The sequence below is a fragment of the Talpa europaea genome (assembly GCF_964194135.1).
Source record: "Talpa europaea genome assembly, chromosome: 7".
Taxonomy (NCBI): domain Eukaryota; kingdom Metazoa; phylum Chordata; class Mammalia; order Eulipotyphla; family Talpidae; genus Talpa; species Talpa europaea.
In genome coordinates, this window is record NC_140074.1 from 46332416 (window position 1) to 46352173 (window position 19758).

Below are 19758 nucleotides of genomic sequence, written 5' to 3' on the forward strand. Positions count from 1 at the left end.
CCCACCCTCGGTCTGGTCTATAGTAAAGCTTGGGCCTGTAGTGACAATGTCAGGCAAGAGTTCCACCTAAAAGGATTCCTTGTAAAGACTCTGCTTTCTTAGACTAGCGATTACCACTGGGAACTAACTCGGGTCACGATTTCTGTTTTCATCTGCTTTTGTTCCTTTCATGCGCTTCTGCAGTCAGCCACTGGAAGTGCGGCAGAAATATTTGAAGAGCCCTGTTTAGTAGCTTACGTGGAAAGTTGTTGAATAATTCACATAACAAATGATTTGACAAGCACTTGTCCATTTGACTGAATTATTCTACATGTTTGCAGAAGCAGCGAAGGAGGAGCACAGCGTTTCCTGCTCCAGAGGGTATACAGTGGCCATATTGACCCATCTAGTTACTGGGTTTCAGCCCTTTGTTGACATTGTTGTAAATGAAAGCAGCCCTGACGAGCTCTGAGCAGCTGGGCTGGATAATTGTGAAGGATTCATGCTTGTTGCTGTTACCCCCAGTGTTTGCAGTGGGTTGTTTGCTTTGACTTTTGTTGAACTGTTGACAAAAGCATTAGATACAAATGGGAACAAATAAAGTGGTGAGATGCCAGGAGGGCTTGGCAGGAGTGGTGGTTTTCATTCTGACTTAAATGGGGGATGTCAGAATTTATCTAGATGGGAGATGGAAGGTGTGTGCGTGTGTGTCTGTTTCCAGATATCAAACTGAAAAAAGAGTTTCCTGTTTATGTACCTTGGCTCGCAGAGGTCAGAGAGTTATGGAGGCCACCATGTCTTACAACCTTAAGAAAGCCACACTGTACTCACGCCTTTCAGGTGTCTCTGGCCAGGAATGCTATAACAGAAATACATGGTTTCTGGATTCTCCCACCCAAACATAAAAAAAACATTTTTAATAGTGGAAGTATTTTGGATTGGGGAGATGACAGGCATGACGTTGAGGGGTAGAGAGAATTAAGAAAAACCGTATATGCTAAAATAGTATAGCTAGCAAAATGGAAGTCATTTACTGGAACGCTTTTAATTTGGTTTAAACAAAATACTCTTTTGTATATTCAAATGGGGTGTAGCTCAGCTGTTGTGAAGCCAGAAAATTAATGGTATTTTTAGTGAAATAGCAAAAGCATGTCAACAACATAGCTGCAGATGATAATGCTGGCATTTTATTCATGAGGAATTATCAATGCAGGTTACTGGACAACATAGTGTGACTGAAAATGATTGAGTGTAGGAGAAGCTGCTGTCCTTCTGCTCGATGATTTCATTTTGCATTTAGTCTTCCTCAGGCTTCATTTGTGCATATATTTTCCCTATCACAGACCAAAATATAAAGTCCTCCTGGTTGAGGATTGTATGCACATTTCTCCTTTAAAATGTCGCAAAGTTAAGTTCCCTTTGAGTATTGATTCAAAAGGCTGCAGAATTTGTTTTCTGTGCACAGATGGCCAGTGGACATGGGTTGGCCTCAGAACGATCTCTCTGAAGAATCCATCTAAATCCATCTATGGGAGTTGTCTAACCAGCAAAACTTACCACAGTATGGTAGATGTATATCAGCGTTTACCGTCCCTGTCAAGTAAAGGATATAGTGAGCCAGAAAAACCTTCATAAAACATGAGCAAGGATAAACAGAAGTGATATTTAGGAAGTTAAAATGACCCCTACCCCCCACCACCAACACACACACATACAGTGCATTTCAGTGGTAATTGAGATGTCAACTAAAAGTGCATTTGCGTGGTCAGGAAACCTAAGCCACGTCTTTGTGCTTACTCTTCAGTTTTGGTCTGAAGTACTCTGGGCACACCACCAGTTAGACCTTTTGTTGGTATTTCCTCACCCAGAAAGAAGCTGGTGCTGTCTTTTATGTATTCTGTTCTCCTGCCTCATCCATTGGCTTCTTCTCTGCTACCCTCCCCTCTTTTGGTGACAAAAACAATGGATCGTACCTTTGTGTATTTGTTCTTTGGTTCCAGTACCTCATATCACAAATCTTAACGAGTTATAGTGGGAAAGAATGAATTTACTTGCATTTGTATAGAAAGTGGGAGTGGTAGATTGTTAGTGTTTTTGTTTTTGTAGCATCTTTAGCCCTACAGATTAGTGACCACTTGGGATGTGGGAGGTGACTTTTTTGGTACATATAAATGGAGGTGCTCATTACATGACTGGCCTGCAATTTGCTAAAAGAAATGCAAAGATATGTGCGAGGGTTCCACTCTCCCACCCCTGTTTCCACTCAGGCAACATTTTGCTTTTTTCGATTCTAGATAATCCAAGCATAGGGACCTGCATCTGAAGTTCATAAGGAAGAAACCCCTGAAGAAACTGAGTTGATGTTTTCTCCTGGGTTTACTCCTCAAAGGGAGGAAGTGGGGAAATCATATAGGTTAAAAAACATGAAAAGAAAATAAAGTATGAAGTTTATCACTGTTAACAAGGTAGAAAAGGAAAAGAGAGATCAAGACTACAGACGTGACTCAGCATGACTACGAAATTATGAGAGACCCTGGGCAAAAACACAATAAAAGGCTCATAAGTGAAAGGAATGAGTTAAAGAGAAATTGACTTAGGCCAACACAAACAGATTAGTGTACACTGCACCCCTCAGGCAGTGGCCAGGCCATAAGGGTAAACATATTTTGGAAGATGTCTGTTTTACACACAAATGGGCCTCGGTCTTCCTCCTCCTCCTTTCCCACTGCTCGCACAGACTCATGTTTGCTGTGCTCTTAAAGCTAAAATAACACCCTGTAAAGGGTGACTCAAGGTGGCTCTTTATATACTCTTTAAACCACATTTCTTAATGTTGGGAAGCTGGCTTGTGTTGGGGCCTGTCCACATCTGGGCGTGTGACACACTGTGAACTCTAGCCAGCCCACAGGTGAAAGGCAGTGCAGGGGAGCTGGTTAGCAGCTCAAGCTCCCCAGAGTCAGATGGGTTCAGACGCTGCCTTCTGACATTTACCTGCCTTGTGACTTAGGGCATGCTGCTTCTCATGTTCTGTTTACTGTAACAGGATGTTAATGGTAAATTTTCAAAGGTCCCTGTCACTTAGTAGATGCTCAATGAATCACAATGTTAGTAATTTTTTTTAGTGCACACTGTGGACAATTGGATATCTTGGTTTCGTTTATTCTTTTGGGGTTTAATATTTAAATTAACTTGTATCACATAAGCAAACACCAGACTGACAGCAGAAAGAAGTAAACTAGAAATGTGCCAGGCTGTGGGGAAAATTATTCTGGGATTAAAATTTTGCTGCATAAAGATCTACAAAATGGATCTTGTACGTGCAGATGGTTGAGAATTAACTTTAGCTGATCTGAACACATATTTAATTCCAAAGGGGATTTTGCGTTTTGGGATAGTTCAGCCTTGACGGAGAACATGACTTCTATGTATTTTACAGCAAAAACCACTTGCCACTCGTAATAGGTGAAATTGGAGACTTAGCAGGGAGGACCTTGTGGGGTCCTGTCAGCCTGAATCTGGTTTTAAAAGACATTTCTCCCACCATGCTTCTGCTGATAGGAGAAGCTGCTAACTACCCTGCAAGATTTCAAGGAGAGGCCTCAGGACTGTGGTCCCATGATTTACCTGGTGCTTTGTGGAGGGTTTCTTTTATTTTCATGTCAGATTATCTGTAAAATGGACTTCTCCCTCCAGTGCTGTAAACCACAACACTTCCAGCATTCCTCTAATTGTGTGGGGAAAGGGAGTATACCCAGTAGATGCTTGTCGAGCAGGAGAGACTCTCGCTGCTTTTCATTATTTTACTACTCATACACCTAATCCCTGTCAATAAGGTTGGCTGTTTGGGAAAGGAACACACATCCCTGCACTGTAATACTGATTTATTTGCAGCTCCTTTTCTTCAGGCTGAGTTAACAGAGGAATCTCATGAGGTAACAAGAGTCAGTCTTGGTGTGGGCTTTGACAAGGGGTACAACTGAGGGGAAAAGATTATTTAAAGCAACCAAGGTGCTGGGGGTGTGACTGGCCTGGGTCCAGGTTGGGGAGGCTAAGGACTTACCGTCATCCCTGTTTGAGAAGTGCTCTTGTAAAGGTGAATGTTGAGAAGAGTTCTCTCATAGTGGTCCCAAGAGGCAGACCAGCCATCTAGTTAGTGGAAGGTTAGGTCTCGTGTTGCATGGACACTGAGGGGACCACACGCCAGCCCTGACATGTGTCCATTTGCTGAGGGCATGAGGCATTGAAATGATGCTCTCGGGTCTGCTGAGCCAGCAGTTCTATTGCCTGTGCTCTGATGCAGGAGATAATTCGGCTGGTTGATGTATTTTCAGTAGAGGAACTACCCTCAGTTTCTCTATACAGTTGTCAGTCTGGAAGATTTCCTATTGTTCTGTGCTTCCTTGGCCATTGAAATGTATTTTACATTTATTTGATTATTTTTTGGTGTCTTCCCTTTCAGTGATAAGTGCTTTGCTACATAGAGTTTATAAAATAAGAGACCCCTCCCATTGTGGGGAGAGGATGCCCAGAATATATAAATTCGTATTACTCAAAAAATCATAACAGGATTCTAGCGAATTCCATATTTCCTTTGTAGAAATAACAAAAGGAAATGGATGGGTACAGGATGCTGCTTGCCCTCATGAGAAGGCTGCTGACATAGCCAAGTGTCCCCCCCCCCCCCAACCCGTGGCGGGCAGTCAGGGGCACCTCAACTCCCCACTGCCAGGGCCTGTCTGACAAGACTTTTGAAGTTAGCTTTTCAAATGACAGTTTTCTAGAGAATTCCCTCATCTGGATGTTTGGAGCCATCTCCTTGGATGATGTGTTTACTGTGAGACACAATACCTGGGAACCATCAGACTGTATTTGGGGTGGCCCTCCTTACCAATTACCACAAGTTTCTTAGAAAAGTTGTATCTCCACCCAAGGCCCAAGAACGCTTTAAAGGAAGGGCCTACTGTGCTTGAGAATACTTGAGGCTTTGTTACCCTTGTGCTTCTTGGCTCCAGTTTGGAATTTGATCAAGAGGAATTCACATTACCCTGGTTATCAAAACTGAACACTGTTTCTTTGTTGAGATTTATTTTAAAAGATAAGGTAAAGGCACATATATTTCCCTAGCTCAGATACCCTACGAAAGATAAAACTTTTTCTAGTTACAATTAGAGTTCTGTTAAAGAAACAAATGTGAGTCAGGGCAGGTGGAGTGTAGCACACTCTCAACCCAGGGACTCAATTAAAAATGCTTCTAAAATGTAATTCCAATCAATTTGGATAGTCTTTAGAACATTGCAAGATGTGTGAAAACATGCTTTAAATGCCAGCAACCAGTGAAAAGGGCACAATTTCAGAAACCCTGCTATAAATTATATGTCTTTAGCTTTCAAAAATGTGGAGGATATATCATTGAAATATTCAGAATAAATATCAGAGAGAATCATACAGTCTTTGCATCCTATAAGGAATGAAATTATTAAAGAGCTGGTTTTGTTTGGCCTGAGATCCTGAAATTTTTTTATGGTTGTCACAACATTTGTTTTGGGAGATGTACAAATCAAATCTGATTATAGTAAATATCATTACAACAAAAATATCCCTATGAGCAAACATTTTCTAGACCCCAACCAATAGCCTACTTATTTAAAACAATATTGAAGGTAGTCCAGTTTCATCATAGCAAAATAATGTGGGTTGTCTTTTCCTTTATGATTTACTTACCTCCTGAATCCATCTGTGTGAATTGGCATTAAGTCATTTCAAAAACATCTGTCTACATTGGGAATATATTATGAGTAATTGTTGACTTATTACCATTATTATTAAGTGTAGTTTCCATTTGTTTTCTGGTCCTTTTGAAGTATTTGTTTTCTTTGGAGGAATCTACCCCAAGTGAAAGGCTGCTGACTGATTCCCTGCTTTGCATATTTTAGTTTGATATCTAGAAAGTTTTTCATGTATAACTTTCTCCTTAAAAAAATTACAGTAGTAGCATAACTTACATTTTACTCATTGTCTGTACCAAAACCACAGGCCACAGCTTGCTCAAATGTAGTAAAGGTGAAACCAGACACAGTGATAGTGAATGGTCATCGTCACTTGTGAGAAGTTTCTGCCTGTGGCCTGGTAGTCCTAGTTGGTGGCTCTTGCCTGTGATTATCCCTGGGCTCATCACCCTGGAATCTTCTCTTAACCGCCTTTACCTTTTCTCATCCCTCTCATGACACATGTGTCAAGCTTCTGTCCTGGGTATTAGAGATCATCTATTACTTCTCTCCATGTCTATGGAAATCACCAGAAGACTACTAACTGCAGAGTGAAAAACGCGTGCTTTGTGGCCGCTGCCATGGATTCTGGAGACAGCTCTACCACCAGCTAGCTTTGTGCCTTGAACATTAATAATGAAAAGAAATAAAAAAGCATTTTGGATGCATTCTGTATTAGCCGAGTCCTTATAAGCCATCCTTCTGTTTAGTACAAACAGCCCACAGTCTCTCAGAAGATAGCCTCTCGGAGGAGCTGCTTAGGACCAAATTTGTCTCTAGAGCCCATCCTCTTCATCTCTACACTAGGATCAATTTAAAGCTCATCTGGAAGTACCGTACTCAGTGTAGGATAAGTATGAGAATTAGAGATATGTATGAGGAGACCCTGCAAAGTGCCTGCCACTATGAGCTACCTCCCTTGTTTGTGACAAATGCAGGGAAATCCAAACTAAATAGGTTCTGACTTTGTATCTGTAATGACACTGTTGTGATGTGTTCTGTGATCTGTGTGACATACATGTCATGTAAAGCTTAGGGTATAAGCTTTTCACTAGGGTTAGAGGCCTGTGTCTAATACTTAATGTTTTCTGAAACTTCAAAATGGTGATTCAAGGCCATTTTTATTTTACAGCGTTTTGGAATGTCATCACTCACAGTTCAGTGTGTGTTTTTGTGTTAAATTTCTCATATCCAGCAGATGTATCCTCCTCCTCTTTCAGTTCAGAATCTGTTATCTGATTAATTAAAATTTATGCAGATGAAAAATCTGACAAAGAGTTTAACTTGTAGCCTCATCCATTTGCTGGAGGTTAATAGGAACAGTCTTATAGTAATAGAATTCCCTAATTTGGTTTTTATAGTTTGCTGTCATTTTCATTTTTCATGGAGAAAGATTTTATATATATATATATATATATATATATATATATATACACACAAACACACACACATACACATACACATATAACCACTAACTGTATTTAGTCATAAATACTTCCTAACTTAAATGTCTGTGATAATCTGTAATTTTTAAATCTATTTATGCTTGTTGTTCTTCCTTAATCAATGAACAAATGGTTTCAGTGTTTTGGCTGCTCTTCTCATCAACTGACTTTTGGAGATTTATGATGTCGATTGAGGAGGGACCACTGCATTTCATAATCAAGAGGCCCCTTTGGACTTTTCTGAGTTTTCCATTCCAGTTCTCCTATTCTCTCCCTCTGCTGCAACATTTCTTCTCCAAAGGAGGATGACCTTTGGGGTAGAACAGCAAAGATAGTTGGGTGGGAGTCACAGATGGATGAATGCTTGATTCCAGTGCTATATCAATTTGTTGAAAATAGCTTGAAGAATTAATGTTGAAGACTACATAGATGGGGATTTATACTTCTAGAATACCAAATTAGGGCCAGTGGCTTGACAAAAGCATTTTTGTGCCAATTTGTAAATCCACTTGGAAAGGAATTAAGACATAGGAATTAAATCTCATTATTCTGCATTTAACAAACCACACTTACATAAAACGATAATAAAGCATGGTATCAGACTATTCTGTAAACCCAGAGTCTAGCCCTTAGCAGCTGTTTGTGACTGGGGGTGGGAGGGGCTTAGTCATTTTCAGGATCCCTCTTCCATTTACTAAGCACTGTCAATGCCACCCTTAGTCATTTTGCTTCTCTTTTAAACATAATTCTCAGCTTTACATTAGGGTAGGAAAGAGAGGTGTGAGAGAGATGGTGTTTTAGAGTGCTGTACCCAGCCACTTTGATCTAATTAGATCACAGGCCATCATGCAAGATGCTTAAACTAGATTGCCCTGCTAGAGTGGCAGTAAGAGAACACTATTTTATGCTCATTTTATACTACTGCCATTTTTGATGATTTGTTAATTGCCACTGATGTTTGTTTATAGATACTCTAATGAATGGGGTTCTTCACTGTTTTTGCTCCCCAAGGTCCTTCTAGCAAAGGGTACAATAGATAAAATAAATAATTGCTTTTCTTACCAAAACTATTTTGATGCAGTAGTCTAACTCATTGACTGTGTTTTATTATTTCTTAAAATGCAATGCGTAGAAAGAAAAAATATCCAATTTAAGGATAAGGTAGAAAGGAGCACCAGAATGGGATTCAGGAGGTCAACTGTCATCATCTGGCCTTGGAGGTGCCCTCTAGCCTCTCCCATCCTTGGATTTCTCATCAGATTGCATGAGTTTATGGTATATAGTATATGTTAAATCCTGTGAAGTATTTTATTTGCTTAACATTTCATAGCATTATTTTACAATTTAAAAGCTCCAATGTTTGTTGGTGGAGCTGGGTGTTACTCTCCTGTACATTCAAGTATTCTAATTTGTTGAAGCTGTCTGACATGTAAATCAAAGACTTGTGCTCTGTGTTTTAATTTACTTCATGTAATTGAGGGTAGGTCCTCCCCACCCCCAATATGTGTGAGAATGATGGTTTTTAGCCATGAATCAAACAGCAGTATCACTTTGAAAAGAGAGTAGAATTGGAATTGGCTAGATGTAGGTTCAGATCATTCTTATTAGCAAGTTATTTTTCCCAATAAGATTCTTGATAATAACGGTAGTAAGCATTATTCATCTCATTGGGTTATTAGAAGATTAAGTAAGACAGTATGTAAAAATGTGCGTAAAGTACTTTGCATAGTGTCTTAGCATCTAGTCAGTTCTCAGAAAGTACTAGTGTCATGTATTCAAAATGATATTCTGGTGAATTCAGATTGAATACTGTTTGCATGCTAGAAGTTGTAGCACCTAGAGTTTAGTTTGTGGCATCTTCATGATGCCTTTCTGTCCTTTTGAAAATGCACCCACTGTGGAAATAACAGTAGTAGCTAGACCTGTGGAGCATTTGGAGCCCGTGTTGTGGACCACCCTTGGGTCCCTGTGCTTTCCATGCCATGTCTCCTTACAGGGCAGCCTTTCCTTTTCTTTCAGAATGCTAATTTCAGTTACTTGTGAGTAGTGGACTTTGATAATAGCAGAAACAAGTGACATGGTAGGAACTTTTTAAAAAATTTCTTTTAACTGGATAATCATATAAACTGTTGTATAGTTATTTCCTAAGCTTTTTGTAAGACACTTGGGTATTTTAAGCTTATGTATAACCAGTGATAGTCATGGTCATAACTTTTTATTTTCCTCTCTTGAAAAAACTTCTATTTCATCTTAACTGTACCAGAAGTTCTAAGATGTGGCATCCTCACAACTGCCAAGTTTCTGAACTGTTAAGTTTTTTCACTAATTTCACATCTATGTTAATATGGTATACAGTGTCTGTGTCTCGAAAATAGTAGGAATTATGTTAACTGTACTGGGAATTAAATGAATTGAGGCTGAAAAGAAATAGTGCACAGCCTTACCAACACTCTAGGATGCTTAGTTCCAGAGGTAATAAGCTTCATCAGGCTATGTGTGGGACCTGCCTTTTTGATAATGAGGATCTTTGTTTTCTAGTAATTCTGACTTTGTGAGCTTAATGTAGTAAGGCCAAAAATAACATGTAGACTTTAATCTTTGTACATCCTGTTAGGATGGTAAACATTCTTATTTATCAGCAGAATTTCATTGCAATTTTGAATTGGAAACCACATGCAGATTTCCAGTAGCCATAGCTCAGCCTCTTTCTAATAAGACCTTGGTCAGGTCCCTTTCCCTTCTTTCACTATTAACACCGAAGTATTTGGAGTAAACTTGTTTCCCACATCTTAATATTAAGATTCAGTCTGGGGGAAATTATGATTTGGTTAATTAGAATGAGTCTTGGATATACTTTTGGTGAAAGGAATTTTCCCATCTTCCAATACACTGAAACTTATATTTTGTTTTTCATGTTTAGGTATACAAATGAAAATATACATATTGTAAGATTTTGATAGAGGGCTGGCTTCATGCAGGATGCTGTTGCAGAAACAAGGGTCAGTTGGGCACAGACTCTTTACTTGTAATGTGATGAAATATACATCCGAGAAGGTAAAAAGATCTCTAGTTGTCTTATTATGGGGTGTTAGAGCAAGTGCTATTAGGAATTTGGAGATATATTGTCCACATTAAGGTGGCCCTTCTGAAAGCGCTTTGCTTTCTAGCTACATAGTCACAGATATTTAGTGATGTGATTTTAAAGAGAAAGATAAAATTTGGTCACAAACTGAAATTCTAAGCTCTGAAAATAGATTTTTTTTTTTTTTTGCATTTCATTTAGTAAAACTGAATTCTCATAGAAATATTAATATGTGATTATGGGGTATATACTAGACCCTGCTACAGTAAATATATCATATTGCCTTTCTCAGATTCCCAAAATACTGAGTTACTTCTGCCGTATTTGGCCCAGAAAGATTTCCTGACATGCATTCTCTAAGTACAGCCTTGGATCTTGTATGCTTATCTTATCTACACCTTCTCCATGGACAGAACTCTTTGAGGGCAAAGACCTTGGCCTTTAGGCTTTGAACATTCCTGAATTCTTTCAGGGTTACACTCTTGAGTAAATCAATGAAGGGAGGAAAGAATGTTCAGACAACTTTAGTCCATTTGTCTCCAAAACCAGTTAGTCTGCTCTTTCCCATCCAGTGTTCTAGGCATAGGCATGCCTAGTTAAGCCATGTAACTGAGTTGACGGATAACTGAAGTGGTCAAATGACAACTTACGACCTTTGCCCTGCCTTTGAAATCAAGAAGATCAAAATGTTCAGCATCTCATAATGGCAAAGAGACTTACTTGCAGTTGCAGGTCAGATCATGAAGACTCTCAGCTCTTTTTTTCTCTTGGAACCTATTGCGTGCACTCTAAAAAGAGAATGCTGGAAACTTGGTAGGATTGGTGTGGTGATTAAAAATTTTAGATTATAAAAGGTGTAGAAATACTTCACAATGTCTTGCAGCTCTGTCAGTGAGAGGGTGGGCAAACTGTGGCCCACAGGCCAAGTGTATATTATGTTGTTTTTAATGGCCTATGAGCTAAGATTGGTTTTGAAACTTTTAACGGTTGTAAACAAAGAATATGCAAGAGAGATCTTAAGAACTACATGGCCTGAAAAGTCTCTCTTTACAGAGAAGTTTGCCAACTCTTTTTTTTTTTTTTTTTTTTTCCTGTGGGACCTTTGCTGGCGGCCAGGGAACGAACCAGAGCTGCAGAGACTGCGGGCAGCCTTGCAGCCCAGTGCTGGACCGCTGCACCACCAGGGGGGGCCCCAAAGTTTGCCAGCTCTTTAAGCAAACTCTTTAAGATGAATTCTTCCCTCTTTTTTCTTATCTTCCTTTGTCTTCAAGAACCTGCAGGTCCCGGGGTCATTATTCTAAGCTTAGGTGATAATCTTTTTTGTAATATGATAACCCTAAGTTATATTTTTTATTGCCTAAATAATAGGAGAAAATTAAGTGAAAACAGATTAAGATAGAATTAAGCTGAGTATAAGCATGACGTCAAGAATTATTTTCAAAATCAAATGTAGAGAAAACCAGTTAAACAGTTTCCATAGTATCTGTCCTGATTAATTTTATGAAGTTATGCGGTTTGTATATCTTCAAAATTCCTCTGATTCACAAAATAATGTACACAATTTGAATACTGAGAATTATTTCAAAAATATTGACTTAGGGAAATAGTCATTGCTTAAAAGAGATTATGTTTAAAAAGATGAATATCTAAGTTATGAATTCCTGGAATATCTAGCTAGTTAAGGATTTGCACTGTGAACCTTTCTGTATTTCTTCTGTTATTTCAGCAACATCAATATACAGTTTTTATATCTTACCTTTTCACTCAATGAATTAATAAAGACCTTGTCTTATTCTCCTTTTGTGTCAGGGTATTAGTAAAAATCACTTGAGGTCCAGGGTTGGAAGCCCTATATTTAATACCAACTTTACCTCTCTTTATCTGAGTTACCTTAAGCAGTCACTTAATCTTGCTAGAATTCTGTTTGCTCATTGCTAACATGATAATACTGTCCTAACAGAATTTTAGGGAGGACAAATATGATATGTGGAAATGATATGAAAATAGAGTGCTTTTCAAATGTCAGTTGGTATTGGTGAAGCAATAATGAATTTATAATTTGCCATTTATACATATGTTCAATTATTTCTTAAAGTATTAGAAATCATAAGACAGAGAACCAGAAAGAAATGAGCGTGCTTTATGTTATTTTCATCTATTCGTGATATGGATAGCTCAAAAAGGGGTTAGGAACATTTATTTCTATAGTATATGTTCTCAGTTAAATGGTTATTATCAGTTAGTAATTGCTATGTAATAAACCTTTCCAAAACTTGGTGGTAGAAAATAAAAACTGTAATTTCGTATTGGCTACAGGGGAAGTCCTTTTACCTGGCTGGGCTTAGTTGATCTTGGCTGAACTTATGTGTCCACATTCAGCTGTGATCTAAAATTTCTTCAGCTTGGGTAACCTGGCTGAAGTAACCCACATATCTCTGTATTTCTCCAGAAGGTTAGACAAAGCTTTGTTCCTTTGGCAGTGCCAGAGTCCAAGAGAGCCTCTCTTTACATCAAATTTGCTACTGTACCCCTGGTCAAAGCAAGCCCCATGATCAAGTCTAGCTTGAGTAACACAGTCCACTACCAAACTCCATTCCTTGTTGGAGATCCTAGTTTTTACAAGAAGATATAAGGTATTATGGCAACTTTTACAGTTAAGTGTACACAGTTGTCCTACAGTAAAGGAAAACTGGGGCCCAGATTGTGGCCTGGCATGTGAGTGATGGTGGTCCCATGTTCTCTCCAGTGCCTTGCTTGAGTTCAGTGTCACACATTCCCATTCCACATCCCTAGAACCCTGGCAGCCTCACAACTTGACTGCTTTGCAAGAAATAGCCCACACCCAAACATGCACCTCTCATGTTTTAAATAATACAAAGAATATTGTTTCCAAGACAACTTTGATGAAATGTCAGCTTTCTCTGGGTTCTAAACCCACATAAGAAGCATTGTTATCCTCATCCCTGCTGGGTAATTTGTATACTGCAGTAGTTTGTTTGGAAACATGCCTGTTGTTCTTTAAAATATGCTTAATGCTAGATTAGAGAACAGATTTTTTTTTTCTGTTTATGCAAGCTCATTTCTAAAGCATTTAAAATGAAGAGCTTGGGCATGTATGGTATTTAAAAACCCTTCACATGATGTTTTTAAAACATCAATTTCAGCATTAAAATGTTAGGAATTCAGCCAAGGAAAATTCAACTTGGATTGTATGGCTATAATGATAATGTATTATAGCCATCTTCTTTGAAAGTGATTGTACCAGCAGAGTTGAATCTGGTAAATTACATAATTTAAGAGCATTTGCCAGAGCACTGTTGCAGGGGGATTATTGAAACCTTTCCTAAACAAAAACAAAATGAAAAATAGATTTTATTATGGAGTGCTTAAATCACAAGAATGGTCGTCACAAAATACCCAAAGATAACTATTTCAATGGAACAGTAGGTCATATGTCTGAATGTCAGTTGTCACACTTAACTACTTGGCAGAATATTAGGATGTAAGAGAGCATGATTATCGGTTTTCTAACTGTTTGACATGAATTAAAAATGTCTTGAGTTTGCTTATCACTTACCCCACAAGTACTTGAGTCAGAAGTTACGTCATGATTGAGACTGTATTGATTTTCAGATATTGACTTCCAAGTAATTAGAAAACTGATGTTATCAGTCACATTATTTAGGCATAGTAATAATCTTTTAAAGGTTTTTCTTTTTTTAAAAAGGAAAAAGCTCATATTTTCTTAGTTCATCCTCAACGCAGTTGCCCTGTGTCTCAAGGGAGCACATATTATTGCATGAGGAGTGTTTTTGTAGCTCTGTCACATCTTGTCTGCTGCGTCCCTCACTCCAAATATTGAGTCAGAGCATGTCTGGGAGAGGGTCAAGATCATCGTTTTGTAAATAATGTCCTTTAAAGAAATGTTACAGGTTGAATTCCTTAGTAAGTCCAATATGAGATGAGCAAGAGCCTGAAAATAAGTGGATTGGAGAACTTTTGTATGGAGATCCTAGTTTTTATAAAGCCAGTGCCTGTACCTTGATATTAAGGCCATGTGGAGGTTGGTAAGAAAGTCATCTAGAAGGAGAGTTGCTGAGACATCTCAGGGACCTTGTCACCCTTTCTGGAAGTGGAAATAGGGGCAGAGAAGTACATAAACTGGGAAAGAGAAGGCCATGCAAAGACAGGCACAGAGATTGGAGTTAGTGCTGAGGATTGTTCAGCAAGCACCAGAGATTGAAAGAGGCTAGGGAGCCAACACCTTCATCCCAGGTATTCCTAGCCTCCAGAGCTGTGAGAGAATAAATTCCTGTTGTTTTAAGCCACCTGATTTGTGGGAATTTGTTACAGCAGACCTAGGAAACTAATCGAGCTCCCACGAGTCAAGTTTATCTATGTTCATTTTGTCTCACCATCAGTGTGGTAATTGCTATATAATGCTAAATACAGTAAGCAGAGACGTATAATAAGCCACAAAACTGTTCTCTGTTAAGTGCTTTTAATTTTTTTTAAATTCTCTTTGCTCATCACTTAACTTGGCTCACCAAGTATAGGCACAGACATTGTACTTGGACTCCGGGGGATCTTGTGGTAAAAGGGACAAAGAATTATCTGCCCTTGTGGAACTCATATTCTTTATAACATTCACAGTTCTGAAGAAGTTGCTGCAGACATACCTTTTACATAGTCTTTTGTTTTTTTCATCCTCCAGAATCCTAACTGACCTCTCCATCCAACCTTAAGTGATGCAGCAAGCCTGCCCCTGCTTCTTACTTCCTCGAGGGCCTGGGTTAGTGTCACACCAAGCACAGTTGGGTTCTTCAGCTTTCAAAGAGTATGCTTTTTAAAGCATACGTGTTGATTAAAATGTAGGTTCTGATGCATGAGATCGGGGCTGAGGCCTTTGATTCTGCATTTCTAACAAGTGCTCAGGCTGTGGGACAGTGCTCCTCTTGGTATAGCACTTGTATAGCAAAAGCCTAGCTGATTTCTCTGGTCTCTCCCAGCTGAAGGTGAGAACTTTCCAGCCTTGTCCTTAGTTGTGAGCTTTACATTGAGAGCATCTACCACTCGTCTTGCATTTTAATGTCTTTACCATCCCTGCACGCTGTGTTCCAAAGGAAAGGGCAAAGCACACTTGGTGCCATCTGAGAGTGCTTGAAAGGACTTGCTGTCTGCAGTTCTTGTTTTATAGCTTACCTCCCACCCCCCTTTTCTTCCCCTCAGACTAAAGCTAAGCCCCCTGCCAGATGCATAATTAGAATTAGCCTTAAGGTTATGTAGTTGTTGTAGCTCTTTGCTTCAGATTTCCCCCATTCCTTCATCTTACTGTAATCATAGGTTTTTAACCATCTCTGTAATATGATTAAATGTCTCAATTCTTTTACTTTATGCGGCGTTGTTGGCCACTTAATTACACTACATTAAATGGTATGTTGTTGCTGTCAGTGCAGTTACACTGTGGACAGCATCTTTGGATATTTTGAAAAATGTTCCTATCATACAATTTGAGCTTTGTAAATAGAAGTGCTGAGCCTGCATAAATATGCTTTAAGAAATTATTTCTTTATTACTGTTTAGTTGAACTGATGGTGACACTAAACATCAAGACTTTGATGTTTTATATGATATTCTACCCCAGTAATTAACGGCACTAATGAAGTTAATTAGTGGGGAAGAATGCCGTATAAAACATCAAAGTCTTGATGTTTAATCACAGCTTAAAAAGAAGTTTTATACTCTTCAATTGCCAAACACATTCCAATTAGCTAAAGGAAGGTCAGAAATTTTGTTTTCCCCTTTCTGGTCTTCAAAGCTCTTCCTGACTATTTTCTGGTTGACCATCAGTTATTTAGCCTAAGTCTGAGTGTTAATCTACACAAGCTGACAGTGGCATGTGGAGGGTGACATATCTTTCCACAAGCTATAAACTAGCAGAATTGAGAGACTCAGTTTCTGGAAAAGGCAGTGAAGACATCTGTAATGTGCTGATGGAGGGAAATGCAACTCACAGATTAATGGATATTTGTTTTTCTCTTGTACACCCTTAATTTTATTATTCATTTACAGTCACTCCATTTTCTTATTTGTTACCATATGTTGCCCTTCTAAACCATTCCTCTGATGTCAGATAGGCATATTTTCTTAATGAGCTCAGACTGCAGAGCTGAGGAAACATTTTAAAGGGATTGGGTGTGAGATGGGGCCCTGAGTAGTTGATTATTCAAATCCTTAAGTGACCAGCAGTCAAGTGACAAGAGCTCCTTCTCAGGTCATTTGCCTGTGGGTGTGTTAGGTCAATTTTTGTTGGTTTTTTTGTTTGTTTGTTTGTTTTAAATCAAGCAGGGTTTACAATAGCAATAATGTAATTCAGATAAGCAATTATTGTAATTGACCTTGGCATTGAGTATCCTTGGCTTTCACCACAGTTTGCTTAATACCTGAGGATGGCCAATTATCTCATAATGCCCATTTTATTGAGATTATTGTTTTAATTATAGCTCTCAAAATACATCACTTTGTCAGCATTGTAGAGTAAAGCATGGAAACACCATATTCAGGCATTCAGAAATGTGTAGAGAGCATCTCGCCTCATCTTGTGACACATGGTCGTGATGTGATTGAGTTTTCTCTCTCGCACACTCCAGATTATGATTTTGAAATACATTATTTCTTACCAGTTAGATGTGTTTCATCCTGACAGGTACAGCCACCAGGAGATAAAGTCTGAGATATGTCAGTACTGAACTAATTGTGCTCTCTGAAAGGGCTGAAGGTGACTTAGTGCTAATAGGTAGGCAGTTCTAGCTGATTAGGAGTTCTAATTCACCACAGTCACTCTGGCTGCTGTTTACCTCAGTGGGCCTTAGGTTACAGGTTCACAACTTCAGAATCACCTGGGGCTTTTTACTACTGTCCAGGCCTGCTCCTCCAAAGGAGCACTGACTTGCATTGTTCTAAAAGCTCCACAGGGCGGTCAGCCAAGCAGTAAGGGCAGGGAACCACTTACCAGTTCTTGAATGTCTGTTCCGTGCAGTTTGTCTCATTCCAGCCTATGAACCCATCCCAGAGACAGGACACTTTTGGGGGTCTTTGCTGCTCCGTGCCCCAATTCACTCTTCGCCATCTCATACCTAACTTAGCCTAGCCACCTCGCACTCCTGAAATTGCCTCAACTCAGGTTTGGGCCCTAACAATGCTGAGTTTTCCTTTCCAATCAGTGCACGGCCTTCCTCTCCCTTGGAAGGCTCAGTGGATAAACCCCACCCCTTCTGAAACATCTCATTCTGCTCTTATAGTTCAGTCTGTGAGACACACTCACAGGTGTGTGTCTTACCTTTTTCAGCTTCCTTTGAGTAAGGATCAGCATTCATTCTCTAGTAATCTGTCTAAAACACCTGGCATACCATCGTGGGAAGTTAATTCCAGCTGATTACATGAGAAGTTTTCAACCTCCCAGTTGTTTTCCCCCTTGTGTGATATTCTTGCAGAATTCTGTTCATCTGCTCCATGCAGACCCTGAACTCCTGAAGGTTAGGAGCATTCTCATGGGACACCTAAGTCCTAGTGAGATCCTGCATCAGATTGCAGATTGATGAAGATGACATCTGTGTGTTAATAAACTAGACTTCATTTTAATCACACACACACACACACACACACACCTTGACAACCATGTATACATGTTTACTTAGTGTACACTTTTGTAGTTAGTGAGTTACACTGGGTTATACCTCTAACAAGTCTCATACTCTGGTCTCTTTTCCCCTTTTCCAATCACCCCCTCCAGTCTGAGCCATCAGCATTTCCCCCTGGACCACTGCTTCTGCTGCAAAGGTCTATTAGCTGGCAAACCCACTAAAACCACACTAACAGCATTAGTGAAGTAAGGGCACCAAAAGTGATAAAAGCTCAATTTTGATGATCCGCATCAGACCAGACCGTTTGCTGTTTTAATTTTAGTATATGTGGAGGGTTTTTATTATACACTTAGTGTTGTTTATATTTTCAGTCACCAAGGTTGGAAGTTAGGCAGCATAATCTTTTCTGTTCTTGAGTGCTTTTAAGAACCTTATTCTGACTCTGGCCCCTCTAACATAGAACTTTTGGAAGATCTCCTGAGTGATTTTTAAAACGTGTGTGTCATCTTGGCATTCCCTCAGGGACATAGAATAAAACAGGCTTCACCTTGGCCTGCTGGGCCTTACACAGTCCGGCACCTCTTTCCTCTCAACATTGTCTCACATGCTTTCCCTCCAGCCTCTCCCGTATCGCCACAAGCTTTCCCCTCCAGGGTCTGTGCGTGTAGCACTTCCTCCATCAAAACATTCTTCCGACTGTTTGCTTGGATGGCACTGAGCTTCTGCTTTCGGTGTCAGCCTGAATGTCTTCTCTCCGAGAGGCTGTCACTGACTACCCTGTCACTTGCCGTTTGCACATTACTATTCACTTTTTATTAATTTTATTAATAACAATTTATTTTTATGTTCCTTTATTAGAATGAGTGCTCTGTGAGGCCAGGGTTCTAATCTGCCCTTTCTATTGTATTCTGCATCAGGGCCCAGTAATGTACCTGGTACAGTCAGGACTCAATTAAGTAGCAGACAATGTTTATTAACAAGGGATATATCTGTGTTTCTCCTACCCCTTTAGTTTGATGCTTCACTAACTTTAGAGTAGACTCAGTTGTCAAGTTCCAGAGAAGTTGGAAGTTGCAAGTCTAGTCTAAACTCTGCCTTCCTAGCTCAAAGTATTACTAGAAGGGGTGTTTGATGTGAGTTCTATAAATAAGGAAAACGAGCAGAACTTCAGAAGAGAGAACAACATGCTGGCAGATGGATGTCCGGACTGGAGATTATGTGATCGAATTGTTGGAATCTGGGCTTCAGATTCAAGTCGAAGTGACTTCCCCCCACATCCGAGGCTTGAGACACTGCCCATTTCCATCACTCATAGGAAGACCAAGAGAGACATTGACAGCAGCTCTCAGGGCCTCCTGATGTGCAGATGGTTTGCTTGCAAAGGCTTGGCCAATCATTGGTTTATAGGGCATATTTCAGAAAAAGCGTGAAAGAAAAAGCAGTGTGCATGCCACTTCATATAGTTACCACATTTGATTTTTATGACACCCCTGTAGGACAGAGATCCTTATCTCCATTTTACAGGTATGAAAATTGAGGCCTCCAAGGATTTAACTTGTCTGGAATTGCACAGCTAATGAGTGATGGAGCTGAAGTTTAAAAGAGCACTCGCTCTAGAGCCAGTGATGATTCCTTTTCACCCCTGTCCTATTAGACTCCTTGGGGCTGTAGAACTAGTACTTTATATTTACTTTGTTTTCCCAGTGTCTAGCCCTTTACTAACACACAGTAACCTTCAACTAAAATTGAGGAATTTGGCATCACAGTGGGAGACTCACAAAGTCTTTGTTATTCCTCAGATAGAGGAGTAAAGCGTCACTTTTCTACTCACCCCAGCTAGTCCT

The 19758-nt window shown here is 39.5% G+C and overlaps 1 protein-coding gene across 12 annotated transcripts in view; it reads left to right on the forward strand.

The window, feature by feature from the left end:
- Positions 1 to 19758, forward strand: part of LOC311174500 (transducin-like enhancer protein 4) — a gene marked incomplete at both ends in the record, with an annotated part of 130982 nt that overhangs the window by 80175 nt on the left and 31049 nt on the right. The gene's annotated exons all lie outside the window — the stretch shown is intronic.